The sequence below is a fragment of the Canis lupus genome, chromosome 11, assembly GCF_011100685.1.
Source record: "Canis lupus familiaris isolate Mischka breed German Shepherd chromosome 11, alternate assembly UU_Cfam_GSD_1.0, whole genome shotgun sequence".
NCBI classification, from domain to species: domain Eukaryota; kingdom Metazoa; phylum Chordata; class Mammalia; order Carnivora; family Canidae; genus Canis; species Canis lupus.
Genome location: NC_049232.1, coordinates 27,700,635 through 27,725,177, shown reverse-complemented (window position 1 = coordinate 27,725,177; position 24,543 = coordinate 27,700,635). Strand labels below are relative to the sequence as shown.

General features: G+C 40.9%; 1 long non-coding RNA gene across 7 annotated transcripts; it reads right to left on the bottom strand.

Moving 5' to 3' along the window:
- On the bottom strand, nucleotides 1–20,388 carry LOC119873907. Of its 7 annotated transcripts, none has more exons than XR_005366738.1 (7): nucleotides 19,606–20,388; nucleotides 16,317–16,417; nucleotides 14,269–14,400; nucleotides 14,075–14,182; nucleotides 8,059–8,146; nucleotides 2,037–2,250; nucleotides 577–890 (listed from the first exon to the last, which is right to left on the bottom strand). It is a non-coding gene; the product is annotated as an uncharacterized LOC119873907 (long non-coding RNA). The 7 variants fall into 7 exon arrangements; XR_005366741.1 differs by lacking the exon at nucleotides 8,059–8,146 and adding an exon at nucleotides 5,817–5,926 and having other exon boundaries at nucleotides 2,037–2,189; XR_005366739.1 differs by having other exon boundaries at nucleotides 2,037–2,189; nucleotides 19,606–20,387.
- Nucleotides 20,389–24,543: the final 4,155 nt, after the last annotated feature.

The window sequence follows — 24,543 nt, the reverse complement described above, 5'->3', positions numbered from 1 at the left end:
CCATACAAGGAGCCCGACTCAGGACTTGATCCCAGGACTATAGGATCATGCCCTGGGCTGAAGGCAGGTGCCAAACCACTGAGCCACCCAGGGATCCCCAATAAAATCTTTTTTAAAAAGTTCCAAACCTCACTCATGGACTATATCTTGAAAAGAACTCCATTTGGTGAGGTGCAGAAGAAAGAAGTTCCAAATAATCTTACTCCCAAAGCTCAAAGCTGTTGGCAGATGCCAACCGGAAGCTCAGCTAGAGCTGTTGTCCATAGGCTTCAGAGCTCCTAGACTCAGCCTTATTTAGGCTTCCTTGCTGCAGCAGCTGAGGTCCAAGCAGGAGAGTTCAAACAGGACAGGCTTTGAGGTGGTCTTCCATTGTAGCTAATTCCAAACCCATTCTTGTGATATAAAAATCAAATATGGATTGTTTGGTTCAGAAATGCATAATGCCAGGGCAGCTCAAAGAGAAAAATATTGTTTGATAAAATTGCTAAACCTAAATACCAAAGGAAAATGTATACCTTATTTTGAAATGTGTTTTAACAAAGTAGCTTTAGGAAAGAATGCCAAGAAACTTCTACCTTGGAAAAGGAAAGGTGGATTAGTTCCTCTAGATTTATTATGGGTTGGTAATCAAGGATCTTGAGGAAAGAACAATCTGAGCTCAAGGGCTTAGGTCTAAAAAAGATGGAGTCAATTAATACATATGTCGTCTTCAGGGCCAAAGGGGTGATCCATTTTTATAGGTACGAGGCATGTGCTGTCTTTTGCCTGAGAAATAGCCTACTAGAAAGGTGAGGTGGAAAAAGGCCCATGGATTTCCACAAATGAATAAGAGTTATAGAGTAGTTGCTGATGAAGGTCCTCCTGGTAGTGAGATATTTTGGCTGCAGGCACTGTGAAATATTAACCCAGAAGAGAAAAGTGGAAAAGCCGGCCACAAGGTCTGGGGAATATCCTGGAGGAACTCACTCTCTGGGAATGGTGGTTTCAGAAAAAGAGGATCCCATTGGGGTGTGGGACAGGGCTTAGTCTGGCATCTAGTGATATCTGCATGCACCAATACTCCACTGGACAGGGCTGCCAACTCTGGTTCTTCAGAGACCTACAAGCTTAGGGACTGAAAACCCAACAGGCATAGGTGGGCTGTCAGCGTCCACACTCACTCAAGGTGACAATGGGCATATCACAGCAAACACAAGAGGAAACATCTCAGCACCTCCTGGCTGCCTGGTTCCAGACCCTCCACCAGCCAAAGAAGCCAAGAAGGATGGGTATGGGCAGCCCAGGTGGCTCAGCGGTTTAGTACCACCTTCAGCCCAGGGCCTGATCCTGGAGACCCGGGATCGGGTCTCCCTGCATGGAGCCTGCTTCTCCCTCTGCCTGTCTCTCATGAATAAATAAATAAAATCTTAAAAAAAAAAAAAAAGAAGGATGGTTACTTGGGCTTGTATGGCTGGACCTTGGAGGGGAAAATAGCAGGAGAAAGGTGGTATAGTACTGAGGGTTCAACCTGAGAGAATTTTTTTCCACTAAGGTGGCAGCAGATTGCCCACATGTGGCCAGAAAGACCTGGATGCCAATGCTCCTAACTTTTTAGGGCTTCACGAGAACTGCTGGGTTTGAGGCACCTCACATGACCCTGCATCACCTGGGGAAAGTAACCATCATTAGGCTAGCTCCTATCAAGTCAACTTTGGCCAACTGATAATCCGACTTAAGTTTTTTTTAATTTTTTAAAATATTTTTTTAATTTATTCATGAGACACACACAAGAGAGGCAGAGACATAGGTGGAGGGAGAAGCAGGCTCCTTGTGGGGCACTGGATGCGGGACTTGATTCCAGGACCCTGGGATCACACCCTGAGCCAGACAGATGCTCAACCACTGGCCACCCAGGTGTCCTCTGACCTAAGTTATTCAGGCTTCCTCCATGCACCACCTGAACTAAAGCCACAGACACTGAAGCATCCTGCTTCCTTGTTGGACCAACCAGTCCTCTTATAGCTAGATGATACAAATTGGAAATGATGCCTACTCACCTGTGTGATTCCTCTAGGGTAGGAACCAGCTGGAGTCAACACACTTCCACTGAGTAAACATGTTTCCACAGGTTTTCTGGAACCTTCCAAAGCAGTGACATCAGAGGTTTGAGCTCTGACCCACCAACTGCAGGTATCACTAGCCTCGGAGTTCTGGAATGGAGAGATTGTGTCACATGGCAAGTCTCTGTCAGCCCTGGGGACTCTGCAGCATCTGGAAAGTAGTAAGGTCATAGGTGGGCTTATATATCCTCATTCAGACCACTTACAAGGGGGCAGGTCAGCAATGGCCATGTTTTAAGTTTAGGAGAGGGCAAATGCCCTCTCCTAAAGCACTTGTATGGAGGATGTTCTGTCAGGACAAGTGGAGCCTGAAAAATAGCCTACTAGAAAGGTGAGGTGGAAAAAGGCCCAGGGATTTCCACAAATGAATGAGTTCTAGAGTAGTTGCTGATGAAGGTCCTGATCCTGGAGACTCAGGATACTGAGAAAACTGTTAAGTGCAGGTGCATTCTGGTTCCATTCACTGTATCCAAGTCAAGTGTTGCGGCCTTTGGTTTTGCACTTCAAATGCCAGCCCTGCAAGGTGTCAAATTCAGGACTTTTGTGCTGCCAGAGGCAGGTGGCACCACATGCCAGTGTTCAGCAAAAGTAAAATGAGGGCAGCCCCGGTGGCGCAGCAGTTTAGCGCCGCCTGCAGCCCAGGGTGTGATCCTGGAGATCCGGGATCGAGTCCCACGTCAGGCTCTCTGCATGGAGCCTGCTTCTCCCTCTGCCTGTGTCTCTGCCTTTCTCTCTCTGTGTCTCTATGAATAAATAAATAAAATCTTTAAAAAAAAAAAAGTAAAATGAATTTTCGTAATTGCCTGACAATGTCTCAACTGCCAGTCCCTGTGGGATTCTCCCTCCGCCTGTGTCTCTGCCTCTGTCTCTCTGTGTCTCTCATGAATAAATACATAAAATCTTTTTTTTTTTTTTATGATAGTCACAGAGAGAGAGAGAGAGAGAGAGAGGCAGAGACATAGGCAGAGGGAGAAGCAGGCTCCATGCACAGGGAGCCCGACGTGGGATTCGATCCTGGGTCTCCAGGATCGCGCCCTGGGCTAGAGGCAGGCACCAAACCGCTGCGCCACCCAGGGATCCCCTAAATACATAAAATCTTAAAAAAAAAAAAAAAAAAAAAGTTAGTCAACAGATCTGCGCAGAGTCTAATTACTACTTCCTATTTCAAGTTATACTTTGGTGAAACGACTCCATTTCAATGCTACAAAACTCTCATTTCAGCTTTTTTGAAAACCTCTGTAGTCTCTACACCCATATGTTTCCTTAGTTTTGAAGGGCATACTGAAGATAAAGGGAACATGATTTTCCTGGATAAAAGGCAAAAATAATGATTTACAAACTCACAAAACTGAATTTTTCCTACACTAGCACACAATGGGGAATATTTCTAATAAGGTGTACAATATCAGGGTTCTTTCTTATTTTATTTTTTTTAAAGAGTTAAGATTTTTTTTAAGATTTTATTTATTTATTCATGAGAGACAGAGATTGAGAGAGAGGCAGAGACACAGGCAGAGACAGAAGCAGGCTCCATGCAGGGAGCCTGACATGGGACTGGATCCCAGGTCTACAGGATCAGGCCCTGGGCTGAAGGCGGCACTAAACCGCTGAGCCACCGGGGCTGCCCTCTTTCTTATTTTCTTATTTTTTTTTCAATATCAGGGTTCTAACTCTACTTAGGAGATAGGATGACATGAGTGTAAGAACAGCAATGAGTAATAAATATAAAGTTACTTTCACATGTTTTGAAGTTATTTTTCTTCTAAAGTATTCAGAATTATCTTCTAAAATCAAAAGGCAAAATGTTATAATTAAAGAATGTAAAGATTTTAAGCCAAATTATTTAAAGCTGAACAATCTTATTTTTGGTAAAATTAAATCTGATTAAATATTGTTATAAAAAATAAAATTAACAGGATGCCTGGGTGATTCAGTCAGTTGAGCATCTTACTTTTGGTTTCAGCTCAGTTTAAGCTGCTCAGCATGGAGTCTGCTTCAGATTCTCTCTACATCCCCCTGCTTGCACGTACTCTCTCTCTAACATAGATGATAGATAGATAAACTTAACATGATTTTAGCATTCAGTGTCCACCTAGTTGCCAATTTTTTTTTCATCCAGTTGACAATATTAACAGCATATTTCATGTATATTGGAATTTGGTATACATCTGTAGGACTTTATAGCTAATATGAATAAATGTTTTCACAGCTGTTGCAAATACTGTGCTAAACTAATTCATGAGTAATTCTGGAACCGCTTGGTGATGCCTGGGTGGCTCAACAGTTGAGTGTCTGCCTTCGGCTCAGGGTGTGATCCCAGGATCCAGGATCAAGTCCTGCATGGGGCTTCCTGTGGGGAGCCTCCTTCTCCCTCTGCTTCTCTCTTGCTCTGTGTCTCTCATGAATAAATAAATAAAATCTTTTTAAAAAATTCTGGAACCACTTGTTGAAATATGAAGAGAAGCAAGAAGCTGATGCTCCACACTACTAGGAAACGATAAGTGTGATGTAAGAATGGTTTGCATTCATGCTATCTGAAAAGATTTGGCAAAAAAATGTAACTTGTTATGATATCCCACTTAAGTGCTTCTGCTACTCAAAAACTCTCTACTCCCTGCAGCGGTATCCATCTCTGATGTTGGCCATGTACAACTGGGGAGCCAGCAGAGCATCTGGATGTAGTCACGTTTTCTTTCTTTTTTTTCTCTAAGATTTATTTATTTATTTTAGAGTGAGAGAGTGAGCAAGCACACAAGCGAGCAGGGGCAGAGGGAAGGAGCAGAGGGAAAGACTCTCAAACAGACTTCCCATTGAGCACAGAGCCAGAGGCAGGGCTAGCTCTCATGACCCTGAGATTATGATCTGAGCCGAAATCAAGAGTTGGTTGTTTAAGTGACCGAGTCACCCAGACACCCCTGGATGCAGTCACATTTTCTTTTGAGGACACAGAACAAGAGATGTCGTGAAGTGTTTATCTACCTGAGACCTGCAGGGTAGCAGAATATACCACCCCAAAATATACCATTTTGGCATCAGAATTATTTTGAGCTGAAGGCAACTGAAGTATAAAAAAAGCTTTTTTTTTTTTTAATTTTATTTATTTATTCATGAGAGACACAGAGAGAGAGGCAGAGACACAGGCAGAGGGAGAAGCAGGCTCCATGCAGGGAGCCCAACGTGGGACTCGATCCAGGGACTCCAGGATCACGCCATGGGCTGAAGGCAGGCACTAAACCACTGAGCCACCCAGGGATCCCCTAAAAAAAAAAAGCTTTCTTCCCTCCCCCTTTTTGCCTAAAAGCAGGAAATAAACTCATAAAGATGTTCCCCCTCTTCTATCCACCAAAAAGAAGTTAACTACCAGAGACAACTCTAGACCCTTACCAGCCCAGAGACTGCACCAAAGGAATCTCCATAGCAAATTTTACTAATTTTATGTTCCCCCATTTATTTGCTTTCCCACAATTCCCTCCTAGAAACTCAAAGACCTTTCCTTTGTCTTATCACTTCTCTAAACATTTATTGTTCTTTTGTTAAAATGCTATAGAAGCCATGGGACGCCTGGCTGTTTCAGGCAGAAGAGCATGCAACTCCTCATCTCAGGGTCATGAGTTTGAGCCCCACATTGAATGTAGAGATTATTAAAATAAAATAAAATAAAATTTTAAAAAGATGCTATATAAGACCAAATTCTAAACATTCCTTTGAGTTGCTTACCTCTGAGTACTACCACATATATACGCAATTCTCATATTAATAAACTTGCTTTTTTTGTCTTGTTAGTCTGTCTTTCATCAGTCTAATTCACACGGTTCCAGCCAGAGAACCTAAGATGGACAGAAAGAAAAGAACTCTTCCCCCCTCTCCTGTAGGTCTTAGCAGTTTAGTGTTTGTGATATGTGGGGGACACTAAAGTGCAGGACTCGCTGAGGTCTAAGAGTTAATACTGCCTTACTGGGTTCCTATGATAATCACCAAGTACAGGCCAGCCACATCCAATGGACCATGTAGTAAAAATGTAACCATGGTAAAAACATGGCTTTGGAAAAATGAATGCCCAAATAAACCTCAGCAACCTCTTATGCTGCTGTTAACTTAAAACTACCCTGTACTGATTCAAGCTTCCAGATTTTCTTCTGGGGATGCCAGGAACTATGTGGTGCAGGAATCTTCTACCAAATTGTCTCATGCAATATCACCAACAGCCCATAGCCATTAGGAGGGCATACCACAGAAAGGATGCATTCAGAGTACCTGGCTACTCCCTAAAAAAAGATTTGTACTCCAATGGAAGCCATCTTTCCATGTCAAGTGGACCTAAGACTGCTCCCCAGATGTGTTTTGATGAATTTAACACTTTACTGCCCCAAATCTAACTTTTCAGTAACTGGAAATATAAAACAATAAGGTAATTTCACACTATTCAAAGGAAGTGTAAATTAAAGGCCAAGGGATACAGAATTTGTTTGTATTTGAAATAGAGCCTTAGGGTAGCAGGAGCTATTAAGTAAATAGTACAATTTGAATATGTACTAATGAAAGCAACTCTGTTTTAACATGTAGTCTCTGTTTTGCAGATAAAATACTTTTCCTCTCTGAAGAGAGCTTATAAAAAATAAATTTAAAAAATTAAAAAACTGGAACACCTGAGTGGCTCAACTGTTGAGCATCTGCCTTTGGCTCAGGGCGTGATCCCGGAGTTTCGTAATCAAGTCCCACATCGGGCTCCCTGCATGGAGCCTGCTTCTCCCTCTGCCTATGTCTCTGCCTCTCTCTCTCTCTGTCTCTCTCTGTGTCTCTCATGAATAAATACAGTCTTTAAAAAAAAAAACATGAATAAAAATAAATAATTTTAAAAATAAGGAGCTTATAATGCTACAAATGTTATAGTTTCTTAAATTAAAAATAAATATGTGAGATGCCTGGATGACTCGGTTGGCTAAGTGTCTGCCTTTGGCTCAGATGATGATCCCAGGGACCTGGGATGGAGCCCTACATCAGGCTCCCTGCTCACTGGGGAACCTGTTTCTCCCTCTCCCTCTGCCGCTCCCCCTGCTTGTGCTCTCTCACTCTTGCATAAATAATAAAAATAATAAAATAAAAAATAAAAATAAATGTGTGTATGCACTTATACTTAAGGTCCGAAAAACAACTACCAACTTGTCAATCAATTAAGATACATATATACAGATATGTCTATATACATTTTAAATTTTCAAAAGTAACATCATGAAGCTTCAATTCATAAAAATGTATGAAACATGAAGAATTCATTTCTGAATATTTTGCCTGAATGTATTTATGGATTTATTTAGCCAAAAAGATAACTCACCAGTGTGAATGACTACGTCTGATACTTAATATCCTACGAATTAAATTATTTTAAAGATTTTATTTATCTATTCACTCATTTATTTGAGAGAGAGAATGCATGCACATGAGCAGGGCAAGGGGCACAGGGAGAGGAAGAGGAAGAGGGAGAAAGAATCTGAAGCGGACTTAGCATGAGCACAGAGCCTGATGCAGGGCTCAATCCCACATCTGGGAGTCAAAACCAAGAGATGAACACTTAACAAACTGAGCCACCCAGGTGCCCCTGAATTAAATTATATTAGAGTCAACTTTACAAAAACACATCTTAGGATCAAGAAGAGAAATTTAAGTCTGAGTTGGTAAGAACAAGCCACAGGCAAGGAATAGATAAAAAGCTTGGCTCCGATACCAGACTCCTAAAGGGGGAAAACTGGGATTTAAAGAATTTTACCTGGGCGGCCCTGGTAGCTCAGCGGTTTAGCGCCGCCTTCAGCCCAGGGTGTGATCCTGGAGACCGGGGATCAAGTCCCATGTTGGGCTCCCTGCATGGAGCCTGCTTCTTTCTCTGCCTCTATCTCTCTCTCTGTCTCTCGTGAACAAATAAATAAAATCTTAAAAAAAAATAAAAAAGAAAAAAGAGTTTTACCTGCCTTAGAGGTGGTGGAGTACCTGACAGAGGAGCCTCATTCCTTAAATGAATGCATGGAGCATAGCCCCCACCAATCCATGTTAGGCTGTGACGTGAAGAACAAACAAAAATTTATTGTGCTGAGCATCCTAAAATTTGGGGTTATTTGCAATAGTAGTTTGCCTGAAATTCACACAATAATTACAAACTTTGTAGAATTGTTTTAGGGATTCAAGAAAAATAATCATTTTTTTAATTTTAGTTATTTGACAGAGAGGGACCACAAACAGGAGGAGCAGTAAAGGGAGGAGAAGCAGGCTTCCCACGGAGCACGGAGCCCAACACAGGGCTGGATTCTAGGACCCTGGGATCATGACCTGAGCCAAAGGCAGACGCCCACCAACTGAGCCATTCAGGAGCCCCAAGAAAAATAATCTTACCTAAAAAAAGCAGGTCAGGTTTTAGAAAGATAGATATCAAATCAACAAGTTACCTTTTCTTTGCTAAATGATTAATTGAGGAATCATACTGGTTCTCTAAAATATTTATTCCTGTCAAATTTCAAAAGCTGATTAAATACGTTAGGTAATAGATCTAGGAAATTTAATATTTTGTTTTAATTTTTAAAAATTAACTTTTTGCTTTAAAATTTTTTAAATTTATTTAACAGAGAGAGAGAGAGAGAGAGAGAGAGAGAATGCACACAAGCAGGAGGGAATGGCAGAGGAGAGGGAGAAGCAGTCTCCCCTCAACGTGGGACTCGGGATGGATCCCAGGACCCTGGAATCATGACACTTAACTGACTGAGCCATCTAGGTGCCTCTTTTTGCTTTAATTAAAAAAAAAAAAAAAAAAACTGTATGTTCTTGTGTTTTCTCTACTGTGATTAATCCAGTTTATACACAAGGCAAAATTGAGATCTGGAGACATAGTACATTTGGTTGATTCCATGCAAGAATTTGCATTCCTGAAGTAATATGGAACAGCTAAAGGCTTAAGTAAATGCAATGTAAAACATGGGGTTTTAGTTGAATGTATTACAATTAAAGTCTAATTTTTAAAATTTCATATATTTTTATGAATTTTAGTAAAATTCAAGTATAAAACCACCCTAGTGTTTTTAACTTAGAATTTTGTAGATTTTGGTTCAGGTCTCAAAAGTACAATTGGTTTCAAGGGAATAATCCTGCAGACCAATGTGGGAGTTTAGAGGTTCCTTTTACTGTAGTGGTTTCTAGAGTTGCTTAGGCATTTGAACAGTTTATGAAAGCAGTAAAAGGGGTTTGTAAGCCTTCTCCTGAATTTCAAAAGGTCTGCCAGGCATTTGTGGTATAAGCACTGACTGTATGATGGATAATGGTTCTTCAGTCAAGCTGTTTTTTGATAAAAGGCCAGTTACTTCACCTCAATTTCTCCCATGTAAAAATTGTGTTAGGACTATTGAACTCAAATTTGCTTTGTCAATTATACCTCAGTTAAGGGATCCCTGGGTGGCGCAGCGGTTTGGCACCTGCCTTTGGCCCAGGGCATGATCCTGGAGACCCGGGATCGAATCCCACATCGGGCTCCCTGCATGGAGCCTGCTTCTCCCTCTGCCTGTGTCTCTGCCTCTCTCTCTCTCTCTCTCTGTGACTATCATGAATAAATAAATAAAATCTTAAAAAATAAAAGATTTTTAAAAAAATTATACCTCAGTTAAGATGAGGGAAAAAAGAATACTTAACTCAAGAGATTGTTTTAAGACTTATTATGAGATAATGTTTGTAGAGTTTGACACACTGCTAATATACAATAAATGGTTCTTCTCACCCTCTCTCCAATAAAAACTGTAGGTAACATTTACTAACAGTAAGGATGGATAAGATAACCTGAGTTACCTTTTTTCAACTGCTATTACATCAGTTCAGTATTAAATCATTTCCTTCAGAAATATTATTCCACGGTTATTATTCCAAAGTCCTGTTTTGGCAGTACTATATGCATGTGATGAAAACAATTGAAAAACATATTTTTCTTTCTAAAACTGTGTTCCTTTTGGTAACCAAATTGTCTTAGAATTTGATGCATAACTATAAAACATCAATAAAAATCCTTGGTAACATGTGAAACTAATGATGTACTAATTGAATTTATTTAAATTGACTAATTGAATTTAAAAAAAGAAAGGCAGGCAGCCCTGGTGGCGCGGCGGTTTGGCGCCGCCTGCAGCCTGGGGTGTGGTCCTGGGGACCCGGGATCGAGTCCCACGTCAGGCTCTCTGCATGGAGCCTGCTTTTCCCTCTGCCTGTGTCTCTGCCTCTTTCTCTCTGTGTCTATGAGTCAATAAATAAAATCTTTAAAAAAAATAAAAATAAAAATAAAAATAAAAAAATAAAAAAAGAAAGGCAAAAAAAGGGATAGAGAACCAGAGTAGTATGTCAGGAAATATTCTCAGAAATGAACGCTGGATGGCAGCTTTTAGAAAACATCATTGGGTAAAATGACCCATTTTCTTTTCCCCCCTCCTGACAAAATTTAAGCCAAGTCTTCCCTAAAATCCTTTCTTACTCAGGATCCTGCTTCCCCATGAGCCTTCCCACCTGCTTCCATCAAGATAGCAGTTACTAACCGAAAAAATTAAGCATCTATAGAGACTTCTGAAAAGATTTTAATTAAAAAAAAAAAACAAACAAACAAAACAAAAAAACAGAAATGGGACACCTGAATGGCTCAGTTAGTTAAACATCTGCCTTCAGCTCAGATCATGATCCCAGGGTCCTGGGATGGAGCCCTCATTAGGCTCCCTGCTCAGCGGGGAGTCTGCTTGTCCTGTCCCTCTCTGTCCGTCCTTCCCCTCTCCCTTGTGCTTTCTCTCTCCCAAATAAATAAAAATCTTAAAGAAAAAAAAATTTAAAACCTAACCTGTGAGCCTGTCCCTCCATTATACTTTACTGTTTAAAGAATAAATACAAATTGATTTCATCTTTGTGGTGATGGAGTAGAGCGGAGCAGGGGGAGAAAGGAATCGTTCTGAATCAATTCTAAAAACCTCAGTATATTGTTCATTACAACAGTAGGTTTTATCAGCTTGTTCTTTTTCTTTAAAAAAAAATGTCTATTTTTTTCTTTCATTTATGCCTTCAACAAGTCAAGTGTTTACAGTGCCCAGTTTGGTCCATGTTTTGGTGTGTCACTAAGAGTGGGAAATTAGAAAATATATTTGGATAAGTTCACCCCTCTACCCTTCAGACTGCCACAGTCTCATGAGGGAAATAAGACAGGAACGTAAATGTCAGAGTAATACACTTTCTGGCATGTACATTTTGGAAGCACAGCACCAGTGAAGTCTTATCAAGTAGCATTTTATCATCTTACATTGGGGTAAGGAAAAAGGAAGTGAGCTAATTTGAGTGCCTGCTGTATGATGGGTGCTTTACAAAGCCTGTACCACATTAGGTAATTAACACCTTTTACCATTTTTTTAGATAAGGAATTTGTGTTTTACAAAGATTAACTAAAAGGTGCAACATGACACAGATGATGGCAGGATCATGAACTGAACTGTGTGTAACTGCCTCTTGATTGCACAATGTGGGAGATGTCAATTCTGGTAACTTGATTACTTAGTAAGATGTTTTTCTTCTCTTCAGCAACAGTTCTTTGAATGTAATAGACAAGGATTGAATTATAGTGCACTTTGTGTTACAGAATGGCAATATTCTCTTTCTATAACTTCTTGCTTTGTATCTGTATTCCAGATGTTGAATTCTCTACTTACACTGTTTTACATCTTCTTCAACTAACTGTTCCTGGCCTTTCTCATTCTGTTCAAAATCTGCTATCTGATTCTAGGGTGCATTAGTTTCCTGGGGCTTTGTAGTTAATTACTACAAGCTGGCTGGCTTAAAACAACAGAAATTTATTTTCACAGGTCTGGAGGCTAGAAGTCCAAAATCGAGGGAGTGGTAAAGCCACACCACCTCTGGAGGCTCTAGGGAAGAATCCTTCCTTGCCTCTTCTAGCTTCTGGTGGTTGCTGGCAAATTTTGGCATTCTTGGCATATAACAGCATCAATCCAAACTCTACCTGTCTTCACATGACCACATATTCTCTCTGTGTATGTCTCTGTACAAATTTCCCTCTTGTAAGAGGGACACCAGTTGTCCTAATCCACCATAACCTCATTTTAACCTGACTGCATCTGCAAAGACCCTATTTCCAAATAATGGAAATACATTTGGGAGATATGCTACTCAACCTATCACATAAAATTTGTTTTTGTTTCTTAATTCTCTGCATTAGAGTTTGTTTCTAGGTAAGCTTCAAATAATTGCAATGAACAGGATTACTCTTCCAACTTCCTTCTGTGATCTTCCAACTTATATCTACCATCTATGATTTGTGAGTGGCTGATACCACTTTACTTATCTTGCCTAGTGAAGCATTTCTGTCCTCCTGTTTTCCAGAGCTTGGGTCCTGATTCTCTACTGCCTATTTCAGTGTATGCATTAAGTTTTTCCATTACTTTTGTCCTCAGCTTTCAGAATTCACTTCCTCAAGATAACTGTTCCAACTCTCTTTGCCATTCTCTTTGTAATCAACAGATTTGTTCTTTTCTTTTGGAGATCTCCTCCATACATTTAAGGTTTTACTCAGCCTAATGTGACTGGCTCATCCCAATTCTCTACTCTCTGTAGAAACTGCTCTATTTTCCAAAGCCTCAATCTCTCCCACACCCCGCCCGACTCCCTGCATTTGAAGAGCTCACATTTGATGGTCTCTTTAATAACTTTTGTTTCACTGATGCTGTGGTCTGAATGTTTGCGTTTCCCCTAAAAGTTCCTATGTTGAAATCCTAATGCCTGATGTGATGGTATTAGGAGGCAGGGCAGCACTTTGGGAAGTGCTTAGGTCATGAGGGGGCATTTTAGCACCTTGACCTTGGATTTCCCAATCTCTAGAACTGTGAGAAATAAATTTCTGTTGTTTTTTACATTAGCTAATCGGTGGTATTTTGCTACGGCAGCTGGAATGGTTCTATAAATTGTAGTGATTTCTTATGTTTTATCTTCCCAGATTTGTAACATTTTCCAGATTTCTTCATCACTTCTTTCTCAAAGTCCATCTTAAATTTATTGTCCTCTGCTCTTGCCTACTTTCTTAAAGTCCTGGTTATAATTTTAAGCCCAGCCTTCTTTTTTTTTTTTTTTTAAGATTTTGTTTATTAATTCATGAGAGACACACAGAGAGAGGCAGAGAGAGAGAAGCAGGATCCATGCAGGGGACTCAATCCTGGGTCTCCAGGATCACACTCTGGACTGAAGGCGGTGCTAAACCGCTGAGCCACCTGGGCTGCCCTAAGCCCAGCCTTCTTAATAGTGAGTTGTATTCCAAAGCATATTCTGAAGTGACCATGAATCCAAGGATTTCTTAGCTCCTGTTATCTTCTATTAACATTTGGACACATTCTTAGGAATTTCTGGGATTTTTCTTTCAAGTGAGGTTTATTTTCAACAATTTGAGCTTTATTTATCTTGCATATTCTGTTTTACATAGAAAGGAACTTTCTCCAGAATAAAATAATATATTCACCAACCTCCCTCAAGGCCATGATAATAAGAGGCCTCCAGGCCACTGCATGAACGTCAGAACTAGGTGTGAATGCTACAGGAAGCATAAGTGATGTTAATTGTTTTCTTCCTGGGTATTCTTCACCTTGCCTAACTTCCTATGTAGATACCCTAGTGGCCAAATCTTCCTTAACTCAATTTTTGGGATATTCCTTTGATTGTTCCAACATGGGCCACCCTTTCCCTTTATGTTTGACTCAAAAAAGTGTTTTTGAACTGCTTCTCCTGTCTGAGTCTGGGGTCAAAGGCAAAGGGGTGGACAGGGGGCAGGACGAAGGGAAGAAGGAAGAGGGACAAGCTGGACTTCTGGGGTATGCCCTACTCTTTAGTCCCTAAGTGCTGTGTCCTGTGTGTGTGTCCATCTACCACCACCACCTTCTGCTACCCCCAAACCCCCACTCCTCCGCAGCATCCACCATCCCTACCTCCTCCTCCACCTTGGCATGGTCTGCAGCCTCCTCACATTCTGCTGCTTCCCTCTACCTGTCCTACTAAAGCACATCTGCTCTTCAGGTCTGTGTGCCCAAACTTCCCTGATGAAAAATAAAGATAGCCTTACCCAGGTGGAAAAACAAAAAAACAAAACAAAAACAGATCTTATTTTGAATAAAACACATACTAAGAGATCTTGGTTTTTCTCTTTCTGGTTTATCCAGTGCCAAGTTACTTTGCTGATACTTTCTGCTGCTTGCTTTTCTCATTGGCAGCCATCCATGTATTGGTTGGAAATAAGTCTTCAGCATTTATTTATCTAATGTGAAATAAAACACATATACTGAAAACTGTACAGATTATATACCATTTAATTTTTTTTTAAATAGAAACCCTTTAGACACTATACAACATATATACCATATATATACCATATATTCTGTAGCACACAACTATCTCTCTCCTTTGGAGATAAATTCCACCCTTATTTTCTTAGGAATCACTTTCTTGCTTTACTTATCCCCACTTTTAGTATCATTACATTAATGTGCATACTGAAACAGTGCATTTTGCTTCTAAATGTAACTGAAGATTATGTATGTAGACTCAAACCCCATGCATTTTCTGTTTTATTACTTTCTCTCAACATTGTGATATTTATCCACGTTGGATTTAACTGTAATTTGTTCCTTTTCTGTTGTATGAATGTAGTATACTTTCTTATGTTCATAGATAAAGGCACTATTTGTTTGGGGCTATCAGGAACACTCCTATCCATGGGGCACAGGTACAGAGTTTCATTCATAAGGTCAGTAGTAAGGCCCAGAAATGTCGATTTCTAAGAAACTGCTAGGAAATACTGGGGGTTTTGGTCTACAGTCCATTCTTGAGTAGCAAGGATTAGTGTAGAGCTGGGAGTGAAAGTGCTGGTCATAGAGTATCTGTATCTTCAATTTTTTAGAAAATGTCAAACTATTTATAGAGTTGTTGCATTGATTTACATTCTCTCTCTCTCAGTGTTCCTGTTGTTCATCATTCTTGCCAACATTGGTTATTGTCAGATTCTTAACATTTGTCAACCAGAGAGGTGATTTAAATTTGCATTTTCTGGATATTTATAAAATTGAAAGCCTTTTAATGTTTATTATCCATTTGGATTTTCTCATTTTGGAAAACGAGGCTCCCCACCACCACCATCCATTTTCTTTTTCTCACTGAAAAAACTGCTGTCTCTTTGACTACTGTTGGGGAGGAAAACTTTTTATCTTTTAAGTTCCATAACTGGGGTCTAATAAAAAGCCATTAACAGGAAAAAATGATTTACTTATATACATATGGTATTTACAAAAGAACCTAGCTCATTGAAACAGTTAGTCAGAGGCTTATACACCTAATTTAGTAGGGAAAAATGGTTTCTATGGGAACAATAAATAGATTTACTCAGGAAAAACAAATCAGTTTTTTAAAAAAACAATTTGAAAAGAACATTTGTAATAATGTTTATGCTGGTGGAGTGGTCTTTCCTTCCTTTTCATGGCCATGAATCTCCTCTGGGAAAGGAATTTATGGTAGGTTTACTCTTGGTTTCTCTACTGGGGACAGACTCTCACTGAAGAGGGAAATTCTGGCAGCCCCACTTCCCAGAAGTTTCTGCTTTAGTCAGATAAGGGAAACTCTCAGAAGGCTTCTTTCTACACCTATTGATTCTCAAATGTCTTAAGTTTAAACTAATCTTCATACTGACCCTGGGGTTCCAAGTGGTCCCTACATCACCTTGTAAATTTCCAAGTTTTTTTTTTCTTCTTGAGGTTTCTTTTTTCTTTTTCTTTTTAGAGGGAGAGAAAGAGAGCACATGCATGTACAAGCAGGGGGAAGGTCAGAGGGGGAAGGAGAGAGAATCTTAAATCAGACACTTAACAGACTGAGCTGCCCAGACGTGACTCTTCTTGAGATTTCTAACTGATAAAGTATCAAGCTATGTAGTTAAATTAACCACTTGGTTATTATAGGACCTTTATTTTTAGACTGCTTATAATATCACTGCTTTCAAAAGTCCTCAATTTTTAAATTATTTTTATTTGATTAAAAAGAGACTTTCTGGTATTCATTTTCAGTTGAATTAAATACTAGGCAGGTAAGCATTCTTCTTTTAGTTGGCTTTTTAGAGATGCTTTTCAGCAGTCTAAATGAGAATGCATATGGTATAATGTATTCGTTTTGAGATAAATTTCTTACCTTTCTGAAAAGAGGACTCCTGGAATTGACTTAACTTGGCAAAATCAAAAGCAAAACATCAGAATTTCTGCTTTTCCATTTTCCTATAAATTTATCTTAATCTAGGGAAAAAAAAAAACAAAATAAAGTCAAAGTACTGGATTCCTTTCTTTCCCCTTATAGCTTTACAGTTCTTTTAGAATTTTTAGAACCCACTAAAGTATTTTTTTCTCTGTCTCATTTGTTTTCTTTTGCCAAATACACCTCCCTTTTTCCACAGCTGATGCAAGCTCAGACTGAAATAAGCCCCATTGCAGCAAATAAATTAAACTTGGTAGAGGGAAAAGCAGATGCCCTGCTGAGCAGAGAGCCCGACATGGGGCTCGGTCCCAGGACCCTGAGATCATGACCTGAGCCAAAGGCAGATGCTTAACCAACTGAGCCACCCAGGCAACCCTAGAATGTATGTCAAAAACTATTAAAACAAATGAATAGAAAAATGAGACAGGGTTTGCACTGAGTTCCCAGAAAAGAGAATATAAATGGCTCTTAAGATGCTCATTTTCCAAGCAAATGAAAATTAAAACTGTTATGTGATACAATGACAATCTTAACACATCATCAAAGGAAATAAGTATGCTAATATGTTGTTGATGAGACTATGGGGAAATATATATACATTGCTAGTGGAAATTAAAGTAGCACAATCTTTACAGGAGGCAGTTTGGCATTTATCTATCAAAATTTCAAATGAATATAACTTTTGACACAGAAATGGTCTTCTAGGAATTTATATTTTGTCATAAATTTGCATAATTGCAAAACAACTTTTTTCATCACAACATTGTTCATATGGACAAAAGACTGGAAAGATCCCAAATGTCCATCAATAGGGCACTGGCAAAAACAAACAAAAACTACATAGTATATCCATACCATGGACTCTGTCCAGCTATACAAAAAGTGATAACATTGTATACTCTTATGGGTCTCAAAATTTTTTTAAATGAAAAAAGCAGGATGAAGAACATTATGTGTGGGCAGCCCTGGTGGCTCAGCAGTTTAGCGCCGCCTTCAGCCCAGGGCCTGATCCTGGAGACCCTGGATCGAGTCCCACGTCGGGCTCCCTGCATGGAGCCTGCTTCTCCCTCTGACTGTGTCTCTGCCCCCCTCTCTCTTTCTCTCTCCTCTCTGTGTATTCTCATGAATAAATAAGTAAAATCTTAAAAAAAAAAAAAAAAAGAACATTATGTGTGTATTAGGCCACTGTGTAAAAAAAAAAAGTATAAAAAAAAAGTATATTTGAATTTCCTTGGCTATGCATAAACTACCAACTAGTTGTCTTTGGGATGGGTTTCACTAGAAATTGAGCAAATAGGATGCAAGGATGTAAAACAGATTTTTCACTATATATTTTCCTACATCTTAATTTTTTAATTTTTAAAATTTATTTTTCTTATTTTTAAAAAGGATTTTATTTATTTATTTATGAGAGACACACAGAGAGAGAAGCAGAGACATAGGCAGAGGGAGAAGCAGCCTCCCTGTGGGGAGCTCAATGAGGGGCTCCATCCCAGGACTCCAGGATCACATCCTGAGCCAAAAGCAGATGCTCAACCACTGAGCCACCCAGGTGTCCCTACATCTTTTTTTTTTTTTTTTAATTATGTGACTACTGACACAGATTGGACTTTGAGGGGCAGCTGACTGGCTCACTCAGTACAGCAGGAGACTCTTGATCTTAAGGTTTTAAGTTTGAGCCCTATGTTGGGTGTAGACATTACTTTAAGAAATAAAATCTGGGACGCCTGGGTGGCTCAGTGGTTGATTGTCTGCCTTCAGCTCAGTTCATGATCTCGGGGTCCTGGGAGGAGTCCCTCATCGAGCTCCCCACAGGGAGACTGCTTCTCCCTCTGCCTGTTGTCTCTCATGGATAAATAAATAAAATCTTTTAAAAAGATTGATGGGATTTTTAAAAATCACTAAAACTCTGTTAGTAGAAGTTTTTAAAGCAATTCCTCAAAATTAAGTTTGCTTAACTATGAAGGAAAAGCAGATCTGTTTACAACTCCTGATGTGACAAAGTCCATTAAATGCTTTATTTCATGGAATTTTGTTTTGTTTTGTCTTTTTTAAGCAGGCTCCACACTCAGCGTGGACCTGAAGATGAGGCCTGAACTTACCAACCTGAAGTCAAGACCTGAGTTGAGAACAACAGTAGCTTAACCGAGTCGCCAAAGTGCCCCTATTTCCTGGTTCAGAGTGAAAAAAACTTGGTGTCAATTGCAGACCTATCAACAGCATTTGCACAGGGATACCAATATCTGTACCTGTCAGATAAACCACCTATTTGATATTTAAATCTCACAAAAAGGAGCCATTCATCCATTCAGTAGAAATACATTCCACAATGTGATAGACTAGTTAGTAAAAGTGTTTTCTAAAAGTTAAACTTCAGGTAAAGACAAACAGGCAGCGATTTATTTTTAAGCTTCTCTTTAAAAGTATTACTTTTCATGACTTTTGAAACGACCAAACAGCCTCATCTGGATTTTGCTCAAACAGGAATTTTGCTGTTGCATATCAGGAGTGGAAACAATTTCAATGTGAAATGGTCCTCCTGTCCCTAATATACTCCTGTTCTTGGGGCGCCTGTCTGGCTCAGTCGGTAGAGCATGTGACTCCTGATCTCAGGGTCCTCGGTGTGAGCCCCACCTTTGGTGCAATTACTTTAAAAACATACACATTCTCATTCTTGTAAGAATCATGTTTTGTTTTGTTTTTTTTTTAAGATTTATTTATAGAGACACAGAGAGAGAATGAGAGGCAGGGACACAGGCAGAGGGAGAAGCAGGCTCCATGCAGGGAGCCCGACGTGGGACTCGATCCCGAGTCTCCAGGATCACGCCCCGGGCTGCCCCAGAATCAGGTTTGAATAGTTTAGTTGGGAATGCCAAGGTACTACAAGGGGAAAAAATATGTTCGATTAACGTAAAACTAATAACTAGAAGAAAATATTTTTGAGATTTTTGAAGCATGTTTCAACAGTGAAGCTGAAGAGAGGCAAAGATGTCCCGTCCCATCAAACCGAGTATCATGAGGCTGGAAGATGTGTCTAGAGATGGCAGCGGCGGGGGAGTCGTAGCGCCAAGCAGTGAGTACGGAAACCATGCACTACACGTAAGGTATCTCTTGAACTCAGTAGGTACGAATGTAAGAACCAGGCCACTTGTATTCACACTGGCTGCGGTTGTCCTCGGTGTGAGCGCGCGCCGGGAAGGGAGGACCACGACACAGCCCCACCGCGCACCTGCAGCTCGCGCTCTCCACTCCAGCCCCAGCTCCGGAGAGAACACCGGACCCGGGACCCGAACCCCGGCGACACAGCCCTGCCGCTCGCACCCTTCCTGAGACCCTCGGAGCGGGAGACGGGGATGACCGCAAAACTCCCCTCGGCCGCCGGCTCGCGGTTCACGTTGTCCTCCAGAGCCCAAGAAAGCGGGCGTTTCCGGACTCTGCTGCGCATGCGCCAACGGCCGAGGCGCCAAGGCGGCCGGGAGCGCAGAGAGGCGGTAAACGCACACGCCCCCTAGAGGCCGGCGGTTTCCGAGGTTGCGCCCGGCGCGGCGGTCACGTGACAGCTGAGCCTGCGGTCGGTCACGGGCCCTCGCCGCGGGCTGACGCACCAGTGGGAGGTAGTGGTGGTACTTAGCAAGTCACGGGAGTCTCCCACAGGTTTCACGACCCCGGTCTGACTCTAGTACCTTTAGCGGCGCCCAAACTGGCGCCGTGCTCCAGTATCTTCTTGCTCCCTAAAATGGGAACGCCCTCTTCCTAACACGGGGCGGATGTGTTGGAGCAGGGAGGAGGCACAGGTGCAAAGGCACCTTGCAGCAGCCTGCACTGACGCACTACGCCCAAAGGTGTGTCGGCACGAGTCCCACCACGCCACAGGCTTTGCTGCGGTCCTCTGGGGACTCTGCCGCGTGGCGACGTCAGAACGCGGCTTCTGCAGGAAGGGTATTCCAAGGCCCTGGCTGCGTCCTGCGTGTTTACTCGCTTCTTCGTGGCCGGAAGTGACGTATCTTGTCTGGCTGCGTCCTGCGTGTTTACTCGCGTCTTCGTGGCCGGAAGTGACGTATCTTGTGCGCGTTTTCTCAGCCCCGCAGTGCGGATCCCTCCTCCGGCCTGCTTCCGGAGTGGAGGAGTCCTCGGCAGGTGCTTGTGTGCTCGTGTGCAGGGAAATAGGAAACCGAAATCGTTTAAAAACTAATTGAAAGGGTAGTGCGAAGTCTTACCACGAAGAAGGCTCCAGGCTACCCTGATTTCCTTGGGAAGTTAAGCCAAACATATTACTAGGATAACTTTGCCGTCTTAATCAGATGCTTCCAAAATGGGGATGGGGGACAGACACAGGGAGCGCTTCAACGTTTCCTGAGGCCTAGAGAAACCCTAAGAACCTGACAGAGACCCCAAAGTGGTGGGAAGTTTTAAGCCGGTCTTGGTAGACATAAAAACCCTTAAGCAGAATATTAACTGAAACCATCGTATAGAAAGAACAATACATTATAAGCAAGTTAGGTTGTTTTAACATCAGAATTCAAGATATTTAATGGGTTGATGGAGATTTTGAGATGCCGTCTCAAAAAATGTAGAAGAAATAATTAAAATAGAAGGGAAACTAATCTGATAAAAGGCATCTGCAACATTGAAAGCGTCCTCTTCCTTACAATTTTTTGTTGAATGACCTAGGTCCTTCGATACTAGGAGTTTCCTCCGGTCTGAATTTTGCTGATTGCATATATACGGAGCGTTTCAACGTTCCTCGGTCCCATTTCCTGCTAATTGATAGTTACTAATTTAAACATAGTAATCAGGGCAGCTCGGGTGGCCCGGCGGTTTAGCGCCGCCTACAGCCCGGGGCGTGGTCCTGGAGACCCAGGATCGAGTCCCACGTCAGGCTCCCTGCATGGAGCCTGCTTCTCCCTCTGCCTGTGTCTCTGCCCACCCCCCCTTTCTGTGTATTGTCAGGAATAAATAAATAAATAAAATCTGTTTAAAAAAAAACATAGTAATCCTAGTTTTGTAACCTGTGTCATAACTAATGTCTCAATTATTTCTTGGTTCCTTTCTGCTGCCTCATATTTCTGTTGTACATTGTCCATGGTGTCTAGTTTTCTTGTGTATTTGCTTATCCTTGAAAAATTATTTGTGAGAAAAAGTATTTATGGCTTCTTGCAAAAAGGACTTTTGTTTGCTGCCATTAGGTGTTTGAGGCCTTTCAGACTGTTGTCATGGGTTGAGGTTCCTTAGTCATTGCTAATCCAGGCTACAAATCTAAGCAGGAGGGGTGCTTTTTTCCCCTCCTTTTATAGTCAATGTAAAAAACCATCTTTCTTAAAGTTCTTGGGTACTGCTTCACCTCTACCCTTAGGGTGTAGCCTGTGGAGTCCCAACTTAATGTAGGAAGACTCACCCAACAGCGTTTTCACTTTGGATAGCCCTAGACCTGGGCTGCTCTTTCTATGCTCCGTGAAGCTACCAAAACAATATTAGATGTTTCCTGTCTAGAAAATGTCCTCAAGGCAAGAGTAGCTTTTGTGCTCCTTTACCTCGTTTGCTTTTCTGGGCTTCTACCTTCTCTTAGCTTTTGGCATAATAGTTCTTTAATAACTTGTCAGCAATTTTGTGGCTTGGAGGAATTTTTTATATATGTTTATAGTTCATTTAGCATCTTTACTCATTATATATGGATATATTGATCTGAATAACCTAGCCCGTCATAACCAGAAATAGAAATTTGAGATTTACTTCATTTTCTTCATTCTCTTAATTTTTATATCTCAAAATACCTTGCCGAATGTTACATTCTTGCATCACACTTTTTTTCTTAACCTGTGTGTTTTGTAGGTCATTGCTTCATTTTTTTTTAGCATTAAATTTTGATATAGAGATTGCTAACAGCCTGATTTCCCCCTATCCTTTATGGTTGACATGCTCTTTTTGTATGGATAAACCACCTTTTTCAGGTCAAACTTGAAGAAAATTTACTATAGTGAGTCTCCCTCAGAGAATAAGTAGGCAAGGAACAATCTCCAACTACCAAAGAGAATTCAGGAAATCAGCTACATTTCTCTTGTTCTAGTTTTATATATTTAGGATTCATATGCATAGCTGTATGACCAAAGATGCCAGTATAGATAATTATGGACATTCATTATTTATTGAGTGCCTACTATGTGCTATTAACTGTGCTATATGCTTGATATATAGCTTTGAACATAATAAGATATAAGTCCTTGATCTCACTGACCTCACAGTCAACCCAAAGAGCTAGATATTCAATAACCAAACAACTGTTATTTAATTAGGGTTGTGGTAAGCACAGCCATGACAAAGTACAGGGTGTTATGAAAGTATAGAACAGAAAGACCTAACTCAGTTTGCAAGATTTGGATAGGTGTCAGTGAATAAGTCACAAATTAGACCTGAAGTGTAAGGAGGAATCGGTCAGGTGGAAAGTTGTGGAGTGAGCCTTGTGGGCTGAGGGAACATTATGTGCAAAGGTCCTGAGGCTGAACAAAGCTCAATGACTTCCAGGAGCAAAAAAAAGAAATCTATGCTACTGCAGCATTATAAACAAAGAGGAGGCTTTGTGGACAACATTAAAGAATTGTGACTTCATCTTGATAATAAGAAATAATTAAAAGTTTTTTGGGATCCCTGGGTGGCGCAGCGGTTTGGCGCCTGCCTTTGGCCCAGGGCGCGATCCTGGAGACCCAGGATCGAATCCCACGTCGGGCTCCCGGTGCATGGAGCCTGCTTCTCCCTCTGCCTATGACTCTGCCTCTCTCTCTCTCTCTCTGTGACTATCATAAATAAATAAATAAATAATAAAAATAAAAAAAAGTTTTTTAAGTTAGAGATTTGATCATATTTTAGTTTTTATAATACAATATCATTCTAGCCACAAATGGAGGATCTGCATGGGCACAAGTAGAAATGCAGACTCCAGTTTAGAGATAATTGTAGGTGTTTGACAAAACATGAAGCCATTTTGAACTATAGTGATGAAAATAAAGATCTAGAGACTGTATATATTCACAAAACATTCAGAAAGTAGGATCCTTGAGGTGTGGGAACAGGTAAGATGTGATTAGGTGATTGAGAGAATTCCTCAAGATTCTGAGGAATCTCAGAATTCTTTCACCTAGAAGAAAAGCTCTATATTCTCTTTCTGGAATAAGGCTGTACTTTTTAGGAAATGGTAAACATTGAAAGTTTGGTTAATATGAAACTTAACAGAAGTCAACAGGGAGAGTGAGAAGAAGGGAAATCCCTGTAAAAGGAGCTGTGTAAAAGTTGTACAGCTTTTGAGGCTCCTAGGAAAATCAGAAGAGTTCGAAGAGTGAAGACATACTTTCTGGACTCAGCACCTGGCTGTGCTCTCACATGCCTTCCCTTGCCTTTCATGGACCCGAAGTGTCATCCTGGTTTCTGGGATCTAGCCTCCCATGATCTGGTCCTCACTACTGTCACCAACATCCCTTCTGTGACCTAGACATTCTCCTCCCTTTGGATCGAGCTCTATCTAGTTCCAGCCTCAGAAGCTAAAGCACCATACCTTCTCTACCCTGATTGGACAAGACTGTTTCCTGGTTAATAACCACGAGTTATTGAGCATCTACTCCATACCATCCACTTTACATTATTTCACTTAACAACTTTGAGAAACATTATCACTTTTTCCATCTTCAAGATGAGGAAGATGTGGAGACCGGGTCAAGGACTTTAAATGCATAGCCCCAGTTCATAATTCCTGTACGTAGCAGATCTGGGTTTCCACACTGATCTACCCCACTTCATAGGGTTCTGTCTGGTTAATCTCTCCTTCAGATTCTTAGCTCTGCATGTGTTTGCAAGTCCATCAAGAAATATTACTTGATTTTCTAACAGTTTCCCTTGTGTAATTTAGTTTGTTGTTCTTAACTGGAGACTGCACCGTGATTCCTTCTAATTTTGTCATAATAGCACACAGGAAGGGCCAGAGCCCTGCCTCTGAAAAAGCAATTTCTATCAACTTCATTTGGAAAGGCTTTTTTTTTTTAAGATTTTATTTATTTATTCATGAGAGACACAGAGAGGCAGAGACCAGACAGAGGGAGAAGTAGGCTCCCCTTAGGAAGCCCAGTGTGGGACTTGATCCCTGGATCCGGGACCACTCCCCAAGCCAAAGGCAGACGCCTAA